At 36.2% G+C, this 14,049-nt stretch overlaps 1 long non-coding RNA gene across 1 annotated transcript in view; it reads left to right on the top strand.

Moving 5' to 3' along the window:
- Positions 1-14,049, top strand: part of LOC120594792 (uncharacterized) — a 206,612-nt gene that overhangs the window by 7,001 nt on the left and 185,562 nt on the right. Inside the window, exon 2 of the long non-coding RNA XR_005650695.1 lies at positions 751-827. This is a non-coding gene — a long non-coding RNA (uncharacterized LOC120594792). The remainder of the gene's footprint in view (positions 1-750; positions 828-14,049) is intronic.

The raw sequence follows: 14,049 nt of genomic DNA, 5'->3' as shown, positions 1-14,049 counted from the left end.
AGTTGGGAAACTAGCTTCATACTGTCTGTGGCAGGGAACACTAAGACACCTGAATTTATTCTAGCAACATGGGATAAAAGAGATTCAAATTTAACTTTCTAGAGAAAAGAAAGCCTTCAGAATGCTAATTAATTAGGCAAAACGAGAATATATGGGGAGAAAAAAGAGCTATCATTGTTATTGATATTTGAACCACAGAAGTTTCTGACTGGAGAAAATTGATTTCTAATAAGCCACAACTCCAGCAGAAGTACTGGGGATTAAAAGGAAGTTCAAACTAACACATGATTAAGTAGCCACAGTTTAGATAAGTAAGATATCTCCAAAGGGCAAGAGAAAAATGGCCTTCCAGGTTTTGAAATTTGTAATTACTCAGTGAAGTGATTAGTATAAAAGTATTCACATTCTTATTTTTTTCTTAGCAGAAAGCCAGGTTAGACTATTAAAAGAGAAAAAAGATATGGTACCTGTGATTCTTTGTCCCAAACTGTTCATTGATTTCTATTAAAATTCTGAAAATCTTTATTTTTCACTGATATTAATTTGGCAACCACATCCCACTCCGTCTACTTAATGTGAGTTCTGTGTGAGCTGTAGTTTGGCATGCTCCCACTGACCAGGAATATATGGCTTTCTGTGTGTTAAAAAAATAAATGCTTCTTATAAGCACTTGTAACTTGTCTAGCATCTTCTATTCTTCTACTCCTGACATGTCTTAGAATATAATTGATGTGCTTCTATGTGTTACAGGGCTTGTTGAAGAAGTTGCGTACTCACATGTGACATAAGCAGCTTGTACATTCATGAGCACTGGACACACCTACAAGGTGAGTCTATTTCATGCTCAGAGTAGTGAATCTATATTTTTAATTCATTGTTTAAAAAATAAAATCAATAATCCTAAAAAGATAACATTAAGAATAGTCATTATATCTTACTTTAAAATTTTTTATAACAGATTATATAATACATGGCAATGTATTCTGTTTTATATGTTATAACTCTAGACCATGTGAAGAGATGATTTTAAAATTATTTCTGATATGAGAATAATTACCCTTTGCATATTGGATATGTCATTATTTTGAGTCACACTTTCTTCATAAATCAAAGAAAGTGAGTTATGACTAATTCTTAATCCATTTTGCATCTAAAGATAGCAAACATTTGGATTAAAAATTGAAAAACAAACTATTTAGATGTTTTATCTACATGATATTAAACAGCCAGATGTCTGGTGAAAGTTCTTGTTTTTAATAGTGCAAAATGGAAATTTCAGTTGTCTTCTAAATTTAATTAAAGACCAATTTGATCAAAATATTTACTCTAGAACTTGCGCTGTTGATTTTGAATGACTATTGATCAAATTAACCAGAGGCTTTACAAGCTGTGCTTTATGTTACACTAAAATGTGGGTAGCCCAAGCCTTCAGCTCCTAATGTAATGCACTCAAGTCCTAATGTAATGCAAAAATCCTAATCTGTGTTCCAGAGGGGTAGGGGAGCATTGATTGCAGCCTCAGTAGGAGGTAACAGTATGTATGTACACATGTGCTTATACCTCCCCTATTTTTTTCTCTGGATATTTGTTCTTCCACACATCATTTCTAATTTCCTATTTATTAATACAGATAAATGGCTATTAAATTAATCTAGTGCTTTTAAGCTAGCTTTTGTAAATCCTTTAGGTCTGATCACTATGGTTACCTAAAAATCACCTGGCATAAAATCTAGATTAAATAGCCTAAATATGTTCTGTATCTCTGTAATAAAAATTCTCTGTTAAGGAGGATAATATTTATAGTTGAAATATAAACAACTTTAAAGTTTTAATAAATATCTTCAGTGCTATTATGAAGCAGTTTTCAATTTTATGAACATTTGATGACTTATTTTTCTGAAGCCCGAGTTACATATGATTAATAGGATTTTATTTTGGATATAATTTTTCTCTCATTTATTTTTCAACTCTTCCGGCAATACTTCAGAAGCTTCTACCACTGTTCTGTTTTTTTAACTGAGTGACATAAGATCTAATCAATTTTAGATTTCAGATATGCTTTCATACCTGTGTATGAAACAAAAAAAATACCATTTAGTTTTATGAGGATGTTACTCAAATTCTATAGTAATAAGCATTTTGATTAAAACTTTTGTTCTTATTATATTTTTAGAACATTTAAATATTGTGACTGTATCCCAAATCAAAAATCAAGGTATGTGGTCTGAAATTACTAACATGCTTATGAGGACAAAAAGACAGTATATTTTAATTCTGTGTAGTTCTTCAAAAATTTAAGATGTATGGTGGTCATCTGTCTACCATGTAGGATTCTGTTTCCTCCTTCAGTTTATTCTTCCCTGACAGTGACATTTTATATCATCTGTTAGCCATTGTTAAGTTACAGCAGAAATGAATTACGGGGGATTTAATTTAACATTCACAAATCCACAGAGCTTTCACCATCTTTTACACTTAAAATTAATTGCTTTTGCTCACCTAGTTGAAAGCACTGACCATAAATATTGGTTTTATAAAATTCATGTGTTATTCTCCCAAAGTATGTGGACAAATGTAGTGTCTACCTGAAGAGCATTGTAGACTTCTCAAAAACAGGGCCCCCCAGTTTTAAGTCTCTTGCTATGACTTCTTATCTATCCATATAGCTCCCTTAATCTTTGGCCTCAGTCCAGTTTGCTTTCCTTTGGGGCTGTTGCCACTTTGTTTTCTTTAATCAATTTAGCTAATAAATGCCTATAATATATTTTACTATATTTAATTGCATAGGAAATTGAACTTTGATTACAATTAAGTAGAATATGTCAAATATAATATCATTATAGCATAAGTTGACCCAGCATCTGTGTTAGATTACATTATCCAAACACATGAAACAGTCAAATTTCTGACTTGGCTGTCCCCTGCAAGCAACAACCTACTGTTTCTTGCCAGTCGAAGTTTGTTTTATTGTTATCATTCTCATTGTCTGTAGGTCATCCTTACAATTTCATAAATGCTGTTGAACTCCCAGTGGTTCTTTATATTTCTTATCTGTTACATTATTCCAGAATAAGATATTACAAAACAAAGCGGGTGGAGAGAGAGAGAAAGGGAAAGGAAAGAAAGAAAAGAAACTAACCATTTTCAGTCAGAATTTAGGTAATAGTTCAAACCAACCCCACAAATAGCCAATTCTTTTCTTTTTCTCTTATTTTTTTTTTTTTAAGTAAATTATGACTCCAAGCAACTTGGTCCTAGGAGGAAACTGGGTTTGTTCCAAAGATTCAGAGCCACTAGAGATCAATTGTTCAAGTTCCTTTAGCCATATGGCAAGGCTACCTTTGTTAATGCCATATCTTCCTTATTATTCATTGCTTGGGAAAAGTCAATGGCTGACATGGAAACAGCTGACTGCATTATTCTAAAATAAAGTAATTAAATCATGAGATTGAGGGTTGGATGCAGGAACCCTGGGGATAGATATTTTTTTCCTAGTTTTTGACGTTGAGTCAAAATTGACATTTCAACAATTAGTTCCTTTAAAAGCAGCCACACTTCATTCAATGTAGCCATAGTAAGCCCTCCAAGATTGGGCCTCGGTAGGGAAAATAAAAGGTAAAATAGTTAACACAATTCTTTGTTGAGGAGATAGGGAACCAGACAGATGATCATAATATCCACAGTACATGTAAATCCATGTTATAGCTTTGGGGAAATGGTGCTCTAGTGCTGAACTGAAAAGAAGTAAATGCAAGAATGTGAAAGAGGGCCAGGCTGGGAGAGCAGAATGGACAATATTAAATGAGCATTCCTGGCACTTTGTAAGCTAGCTTATTTAGGAGCTAATGCTTAGGAGTGGAAGACAGCAATGGCAGAGGGAGAAACCAGGAACCAGTTAATGCACCTAGGCATCAGACCCCTGAGAGTTCATAACCATGCTCCCAATTTCAGGCTTTGGGGAATCCTCTCTCAGGGCATGCTTCTTGAGCCTCAGGCAAATTTAGCTGATTTCAAGTCCCACCTGAACTCAAAAGCAGGTATATCCTGCATCTCTATCTTCCAGCTGACTGCTGGTGAAGGCCAGTACCATATGCAAACATCTGTAGATCTGGAACTGCTGAAATAGAAATAGGGACTTCTAGTCCCTCGGGCAAAGAAGGTTACAATGCCCTTTTAGCTGTACTGTCTGTATACAAAGCTGTCAAGTTATCCATGATCTCTGTAACTTTGGAAGGATCTCCAAAGTTAGAGAAGGGATGTTTCAAGTATTGAAACATCTTCCTTATTAAAATACCACATGAAATCTTTTAAATAAGTTCTGAGTCAAGAAGAGATCTTACAGAGAACGCCCAGGTGGCAGGAGCTGGCCCTGCCAGCAGCCTCTGACTCTTTCACCTGAGTACCACCTTTCTGTAGGATCTATCACTTTGATTACCTCTGTCACCACTAATTCTGAAACCTAGTAGTCTGTCTTTAAATCGTTGGCCTATGTGTAACTACACCTTTCCTTTCCTTCATTTTTCATAGTAAAATAGAGACATATAGCATTTTCAAAATTAATGTGATTCAATACAAAACAAAAATTAAAAGGCAGTAATTACAGGAAAGATGCCTCACATTGTCATATTTCCAAAGTCTAAGTTTTTGATCCTAAGATAAATATGACCACCAAAGCCACCAGGAGTAATTTCTTGCTCTGGGTCTTCCTCCCACCACCCTATCCTGCCTATTATTTGATCAGAATTTTCTAGCTGTCATGTTTTTTTTTTTTTTTTGTGATAAATGTGATAAATGCTCAAACAATAGGCTAATAAGTTCAAACAATAGATAATAAGTAGAGATGACCTTACTTCATCTAGAGTGGTCAAGAAAGGCCTCTCTATAAAGAAAATAATTTAGCCAAGAACTAAAGGATAAGCAACAACTAGCCATAAGAAGTTGGGGAAAGAGTTCCTGGTAGAGGGAACAGCTTGTACCCAGGCAGGCAAGAATCTGCTGTCCTAGAGGAACTGAAATAAGTTCTGTGGGGTCAAAACTTATTGAGGAAGAAATAGAGGGCATAAGGTTAGACTGGAAAGAAAATCAAGAGCTAGATCATGTAGGCATTATAAGGATTTTATAAGTACAAGAAGCCACTGACAGCTTTGAGCAGGGGAGAGACATGGTCTGATTTATCTTTGAGGTACTTCTTGCTGCTGTATGGAACAGGGAATCAAGGAGTTAAAAATCGAAAAAGGGAAATCAGTTAATAAGCTGATGCAGCTATCTGGAAAAAATGATATGCTGGCTTAGACTCCTGTTTTTCAAACTGTGGGTCACAACCCACTAGAGTCACACAATCACTCTGGTGGTCTTGACCAGCAATATCAGTGAAATAGAATGATGTACAATAGAAAGTACCGGAGGCCATGATATTGTTTTATAACATTTGCTTCCAGGTTTTTATGCATATATGTACAGATATGCAAGTACTAGATTATACTGTGAAGCAGATTTATCACTCAGCAGAGTGGACAAGAAACCACTGGCCTATACTAAGGTGATGACAGTAGAGGCAAAAAGAAGAGGGGCTTCATCAACGTAAAGATATCTTCAAATATATGGAAATGGAAGAGATTACTTTGGCCATTAAGGGAAAGATGACAGAGTTCTGTGATATATTTTATTTCAAGTATTACATTTCTATATTTATACCCTGCCTATTCTTTAAAACTTTATTTATAATTACCTATACAGAATAAAAATATAAGATCATACCATTAATAGAGGAAAATGATAGATAACCAGCCATTTTTTTGAAGGACGCATATAAAAAGATTTGGAACATAACCTGATGGTCACCAAATGTTCTTTTACCTTTTGGCTGGCATTACTTTTCTGAGTCATTTATATTCTCTAGCGGAGTTTATAAACAAGCTTAGAGTATTTACAAAAAAGTTGCATGCAAGGGAGGAAATATTAAACTCAATGTCTACTAAGTCTTTATCCTTTCTAAGAGGCAATGTCCCTTGGTCTTCTGAGGTATCACTTCTAGCTTTGCTGAACTTCTTGACAATGCAGTCTGATCTTTGCTCAGTTTAATGTATAAAGTCACCACCATAGACTAACTATACAAAACCTTGCATTGTTACCACAATAAGTAATCAAAATGTGTAGTGCCTTGTGTGAAATGTTGTGTATATTTTTTATTTTGTCTTATATAGGATACAATGTCCTCCCTTACAGAAGGTTCATTTTAATGAACCTCTCTATCCATATCTACTTGAGAAGCTTAAATTTAAACTGCTATTTGGGATAAGTCTTTAATCTGATGAGAAATAGATTTATAATAAATCATCACTGAAACTCAGAAACTTGCCTTAGAAAGTGTACATCCCCTGGCCAATTAGCAAATGCAGAAATCCTTTAATTATAAATCATGCCTTTACCTGAGGAACTTTATACTGTGCTAATGAAAGGCAAGAATCTAATAATAAGCCTTTTCATTTTACACACACACATATATGTATTTACACCCACAATCTATGAACATGTTAAGACCCATATATTCAAACAACTCATTTACAAATTGCTAGATGAGACCAGCATTAATTCCATACTTCCTCTGCTGTTTGAAGAAAACAAGTTTACTATTCATCACCTTTCTTCTTCTTGGGATGATTTGTATCAGTTGTAAAAACATGCCTCTCTCCTCTCCTCCTATCAAATAGCTGTCTTGCTTTGGGGTACGTGAGACCAAAGACTGCAGTTGTATTTTAATAATAAATTGTTAGATTTTCACAGTCAAAGGAATGAGTCTCTAATTGTAGAAAATTAACTTCCAGTGGAAGCTACTTTGGTTGCTGTTTGAGATGCCTTACCCATTGCTTCTCAAACCAGACCATCCAAGTAACTGACTGCATATGTTAAATGTCTATATTTTTGATAAAGCCAGCCAGAGAGACACTCCCGATTTGACTGGTTGTGCTGCTGACTCTACTGAAAAGCATTCCTGTGCCAGATGAACCATAGATTTCCAGCAAGCACAGGGCTGCAGACAGGGTAGCATCATAACTTTCAATTTGGTTTTTCATTCTCAAACCTCAATGTTGGACCTCTATGCAGAATTTAATTTTTTTTTTTTTAATTCACTGAGGAAGTCTTGTACAATAAAAGCTTCCTCTTAGCATAGATAAGACTAACAAGCTAACAGTTCTATGGGTAAGTAGGATTAATTATCAGGAAGCTGTTGATACTTCATTGCAGGCTTGTGAAAACTTAGCAAGAATGAAGTCAACTAAAATAATGTCAATTTAAAGTTTGAGTCATGTAAGATGTCATTAAGGATCACATTATTTCAGCAAAGAAAATCTTGCAGAGAGCTCTCTTCTTAAAAGAAAATAGGTTTTTTTTGTTTTTGTTCTTTTTTTTGTTTGTTTGTTTTTTTCCTGCTGGAGAGCTTCCAAACCACACCATTGCAAAACCTGAACACTTCAAACCATTCAAAGCTAATGTTTAACTGTCTAGTTCTAGTTGTGTTGAAAACCCTTTCCTCCTTGGTAATTGATTTTTGTTGAAATCCAAGTGTCATTTGGCTTTTAATCCCAATTGTGTTTCTTATGCTGGTGAACATACTTTCATTGCCCATGGGTTATTTTTTATACCCTACACAGTGTAGAGTGTATTCTACTTTGCTCTGTGATTAAGAGAAGTAGTAATCAGCATTTTACTACAGTTGAAGAAAACAGTAAAGAGGTGGGCTGGCCCATGGCATGATTGTGAAATGCCTGAAATTTTTAAAACACAAGCCTCCTGATTCGTCATTTAACTCTTTTTGTGCCCCAATCTCTGTGAAATCTTTTTCAGCCAAGAGTTCTGTGACCCCTCTGAACTTAATTTCTCCTCTGTTGGAAAATGGACTGAGACAGTGCATAATATCATAGGACATATGGCCTGATACATAGGCAGTGTTTGAAATTGTTAGGTCATCATCCTTACCCTAATCAGCATCTCCTAAACCTCAGGACCAAAGGATACCTAATACTGATTTATAATAAAATTGCTTGTAAGTATGTTTGCTTTTAATAATTTCATTCTGGAAGACTGGAAAGCTTTGTAAACTCAAGGGAATGTGTCCCTAATTCTAACACTTAAGTTCCCATAGGAGATGAAGAAGAGATGTGCTAGCAGGATGGGGGAGGCTTCACTGCTCCACAACGACAACAGCTGCCTGGTCATTAGACTGGCCTTGCTAAGAAAAAAATATGATTATGTGTGTCAGGCATGGTGGCCAGGAAGCATATGGGACCTAATCACTCACACCAGAGAGCCCATGTCCTGGTTCAGTTCCAAAATCATTCCCCTAGTAGCCCACAGGTCTGGATTCTTCCATCTCTCTCCTTCCTCTAGCCATTTCCAAATGCTGTAGTGGCTGAGGCAGGTACAGGGTTTGTGAGATCTGGAGCTTACAATTATAAGGGCCCTCTTTAATAGAAAGAATACAAAGTAATAGATATAAGTGAATATTTAATTAGAATAAGATAAGAAAACACCACAAAGTATACATTTAATAAGTTGACAAATACCACCACAAAATCCACAGAAATAATATTTTCAGTTACCTTCCTGACATATAGTGTTTTTTTCTCCTTCCCCCACTTTTTTTGTTATTGTTGCATACTCTGATTGTTCCCTCATGTATTTCCTAAGAAAAGGGGGCTTCTTAGTTAAGATGGCATGCCATCAATGAGAACCAAAACCTTTGCTTACAATTTTATATATAGGATGGTTTGAAGAACTTTCTACAAATGAGCTTTTTGCTCTGAACATTTCAGACCTTTTTTCTCCTCTGCCATCCATAGGCTCCTATTGTATTACTACTTCTAACAGTGACCCCAAGTGAGTGGGCAATGGGAGTATTTCTGAAAGTACTCCTGCATGAGAATAGGCAGCAATAATTTAGCTATATCTGGAAGTGAATACAAACCACATAAATACATTTCACTGAACCCAAACTGAAAGGAGCCCCAAATTCAATTTCTCATTAGTCAAATACCCAAAATGTCCATAGCCAGTTTGACACCACCTAACATACAGCGTCATGGAGAGGAATTCAGTATGGGAAGAGATAACAATCAACTGATTGTAGTTAAAATGTTTTACTTTTCCAAATCTTACAAAAGCCTATGTCTGAGCAAATGAGAGTCCCTGAAGATTTAAACTTCTTTAGCTTCACAGAAAATTTACCTCTGCGCGGAGAGGTTAGTACAACACAGAAATCTGAGGATGAAGAAAAGTTTCTTTTTTTCTACATTTAGGAAGAGTTCTTTTATGCAGAAGTACTTGGTAACTTATAAAGACTTATACATATGTAATAAAAATATCGGTTTTATTACTAAAGTCCGTTGTGCCCAAACATGAGGCAGCCTCCAAAGCAGAAATCATGATATCTGACTTTTTGGAGAATGGAGAAGAAATTTGAGTTGGCCTCTTCCTGAATCATGAATAACTTGATTCTGTCCTGCCCATTCCTTTAGCTCTGCCCAGGTGACCAGAAAAAGCAACTTAGATTATGTTAATACTTTTTTTTAATTTAGTTCAATAATTTTAATTGTCTGAGTTTTTAAATTCTAATTCTGCCCTGCCACTAACAAGCTGTGTGAGCTTGGACAAATTAGTTTGTCTCTCTAAGCCTCAGTTTACTCATCTACAAAATGGCAATAATTAACACTTTCCTTACAGAATTATAGAAAGGATTAAATGGACAGCACGGGTATACTACTTGGCTCCTAGTAGATGACTAACATAGTATAGCTATTATTCTCATTGTCCACATTTTAAGTGATAATTATAAGGGAAAAACCAGGAGGGGAATATTGGGCAGCCAGGGGCCCAGGAGCTCCAGATTACCAAACACAGCATGGAAGCTGTAACTTCATAAATGTTAAAAAAGATGCTATCAGTTCCAGCTTTTTCACTTTGCCCTAGGGCCCAGTAGCAGCACAGTGAAAGTGACCATGGCAACAAAGCAGCCACAGCAATCTATGAACAGAATTGGTCAATAAACATGAGGCTTTTAGAAGGCAACAGTAATTCATATCTGGCCCAGATCTTCGTTAGAACCTGATGTAGGCTCTAACTCTGAAACTGCAGGAGATTTGAGAAGTGTTCTAGTCTCTAGCCTCAGGGTTTGATATTTAAGCAAGAATAGCAAATTACCCTTGGTCATGGCTGCAGAGAAATGACACTGAGCACTTAGCAGGTAGTAGGGGCTCTGTAAAGGTGTTTTGAATTCAACTAAAGCAGTCTGTTCTCAGAGGTCCTGGACACTGCTGGTTGGGCATGGCACAAGCTCTGGGTAGGCTGAGAGATCAGGCAATTGAGATAGCAGAGCACTGCCATTAGTTCTGAAGTCAGAAATTCCAGCTCTAGCACTTAACATCTTTACAGCCTTGGGCAAGTTACTTAAATCTTCATTCTAAAGTGAGGATAATAAAGTACCCCATAGAGTTAGTGAGTATTAAATAAGGATTCAATGAGATAATATTTCCAAAGGGTTTTAGAACAGTGCCTGGCAAATGCTGTTTTCAAATGCTCAATAACTAGCTCTAGTGTTAAATGAGATATCTGATGGAGGTGTCAAGCAGGTATTTGGTTTTATGGATCTGACACTCAAAAAAGATACAGTAATTTAAGACAGATTTCAGAATTTCTAGTTACATTAGTTTCCTGTGACTGCAGTATAACTTGGGGTTTAAAACAACAGAAATTTATTCTCTAACAGTTCTGGAAGCCAGAAATTAAAAATCAGTACCAATCAGGGAAAGCCATGGTGCCAGCAGGCCCTGATCCCTCCAGAGACTCTGGGGCCGGGGGTGGGGGGGGCGCATTGAGAGGGGGAGATATCTTCCTTGCATCTTCCAGCTTCTGATGGCTGCAAGCATTTCTTGTATTGTGATTATATCATTCCAGTCTCTGCCTCACATTATGTTCTCCTTTGCCATCTGTATCAAATCCCCCTCTCCCTCCTTCTTACGAAGATACTGGTGATAGCATTTAGAGCCCACCTGGATAATCCAGAATAATCCAGCATAATCTCCCCATATTAAGACAATTATCTTCATCATATCTACAAAGATTCTTTTTCCAAATAAGGTAACATCTACAGGTTCCAAGGATTAGGACTGGTATTTTCAAAGACCATTATTCAGCCAACTATGCTAATTAATATATGATATTGTAAGACATGGGTGAAGATGAAATTATAAGAAGAAGAGAGGTCTAAATATAGAACTCCAGAAACCATAAACACATCACAGTGAAGCAAAGAAAGAGGAGCCACTACAGGGAAATGAGAAGAAGAGAGGAACAGCCAGAGAAGGAGATAATTGGGATAGGGGGTGTGGGGTGTTTCAGATTCCAAAGATAGAGTAAGTTTCACAAAGGACAGTATGCACCAAATACTTCAGAGAATCAAGAGTACAGGTGAGAAGTCATTATTGGATTTGACTATTAGGAAAAATATCCACAGATTTAGCCAAAGTGAATTTATTGGCATGGGAGAGAGAAAGCCAAATTGTAGTAGATTAAGGATGGAGTCACCTCTGTGGTATACTTTGTACATAGGTATATGTGCAAGGGAAAATGGTACAAACACATATCTTGACAAGCCACTCCTCCACTTCACTCTCAGTTACATTTTCTTTGTATTTCCAACTACAAAAGCTCATCAAGGGCCCTGAACTTGCTAAAGTGGACATGGCCCATGACTAGAAGGGGAAGGCACTGCCTACTGTCAGTATAAATATTTGCTATAGAGATCAAGAAAGGTCGATGACAAAGCCTTGTTCATCTTTATAATTGCTCAGCCTACTCTCTCTCTAAGGTGTTAGTGACTAGACTAATCTAGTGACATTTTTAATCCTTATACTCTTTTGCAATATCTTCGATAAGATTCTAAATATTAAATAAATAGTTTAAATTTTTAATAATATATAAACACTATTTATTCACCTAATAATCATTATAGATCACAAACAATATGCTAAGGATTACATTGGGGATAATATATAGTTACTATAATATTACATAATAGCTAACATTCCAGTGCCTTGTATATGACAGGCACTGATCTAAATGCTTTATATGTCAACTTATTTCAAAATTTGATGAGAAAGGAGACACTAGTATGATACTAGTATAATTACCTTTGTTTTTTAGAAGAGGGAACTGAGGTTCAAAGATAAGGAAAAGTGACATGGCTAGGAAGTGAGGCCTATTCTTTGAGCCACTATGGGTAATTTTTTCTTGCAGCTCACTCATCTTTCAAGCATCTAAACCAATAATCTAGGTTCAGAGAGGCTTCATGATATTGAGCAACTCATTGGACATTTCTCAGTTTCTTAAGGATTATATTATCTGACATCTTAGATCATTTTCAGTCTTTCTAAGTAACAAATGCCAAGAGTTAAGAAGAAGCTATAGAGCTCAACATGTTCTACTTCCCACCCACTCATAGGCAGGAATCTAAAAAAATGTCAAAACCTCAAGTACTACTCAGAATAAGGTAGCCTGGGCCAGGCCTCTACAGCAGAGCAAACACACCCATAGCTCTTCGACCTTCTCCCTTTCATACCCTGTAATACCCTTTCACATCAGAATTTATCATTGAAACTTATTTGTCCTTTATTCCAAAAGAGATCTCATCCTTCATGCCCAGGCGTGGTTGCCAAATAAAATACAGGATTCTCAGTGGACTTTAACTAGACAACCTATATTACTATTTGCTAAGTCTGGCAAGCTAGCTCATGCCTCTTAACCCCTTCGGAGAAAAAGCCACCACATCCAGGAAGACTTCCCTGATCATCCAGCCTATGTTGAATTGCAATCTCTCCTCTCTCAACACTCCCTATTTTATTCCTGAGTTAATTTTGCCTGTAGTATTTATCATCATCTGCCATATGATACATTTCAGTTGCTTGAATCTTTTTTCTCTGTTTTTCCTTTCTCCCACCGGGATGAGAGTCCCAAGAGACTATGGATACTTATCTACTTTATTCATGCTGTCCAGTGGCTGCAGGAATGCTTGGCACAGAAAATATTTGTGAATGAATTTGTAAATTAAGTGTCTATTTGATGTCACAAATGATATTGCAGTTATGATAAATATCATAGGTAAATTGAATAATAACTATACAAAGAGCTGATATTTATTGAGCGTATGTATTCAATAAGGCAGAATGCTAAATAGCTTATATGGATTAACTTACTTAATGCTCACAAAAATCCATTGAGGTAGGAACTGTTATCCCCATTTTACAGCTGAGCTAACTGATAGAAAAAAAAAAGGTAATTTGCCTAAGGTCACCAGGGTAGCATTGAGATTTAAACCCAGCAGCTTGACTGTAGAGTCTAATTCTTTACCTGTGTCCTTTCCTTGAAAAGAATGCTTTTATCTAGGGGCACTAAAAATATGAAAAAGGGATTAAATGTTCACACAAACTATTAAAGGCTTTTGAATAAGTAAATTATTGCCACAGGCCAAAGAATTTTGTTTAATGGATCCCTATATATGAAATAGAACCCGGATATAGACAAAGACATTCTTATGTAGTAGACTTACTTAAGTCATGTTAATAGAGCCTTTGGTTGGAAGGAAAGTTAAGGGAGTGAGGTCATGGCTGCTCATCTTTTTTCCCTCACTTTGAAGCTCAGAGTCCTGACTCCAGGAGGCACCAACATATAACCAGACACCATGTGTACACTTAGGATGTTTCTGAAGACTTTTAAAGATAGTGGAGGAATCTGTAGGTAAAAACTGAAGGCACCACAGATTCTAGAATGAAAACAGTAGGCACCACAGATTCTAGAATGAAAACAATATCCATTTTATTAACGATTAATTTGAATACAAATATATGCCATTCTGGGTAGGATGTGATTTAAAAATCTTGTTCTTCCTTACTAAGGAACAGGTTGTATACTCTTTACCACTGACAAAATGGGAATCCCCTCCACTCTTACCCATTTAGAAAGCCCTTTTCTTCCTGCTCATGTGTTGGCTGCTCTCAT

This window comes from Pteropus medius, unplaced genomic scaffold, assembly GCF_902729225.1.
Source record: "Pteropus medius unplaced genomic scaffold, Ma_sr-lr_union100, whole genome shotgun sequence".
NCBI lineage: Eukaryota > Metazoa > Chordata > Mammalia > Chiroptera > Pteropodidae > Pteropus > Pteropus medius.
Note: the sequence above shows the minus strand (reverse complement) of the source record. Positions and strands in the feature narration are given on the sequence as shown.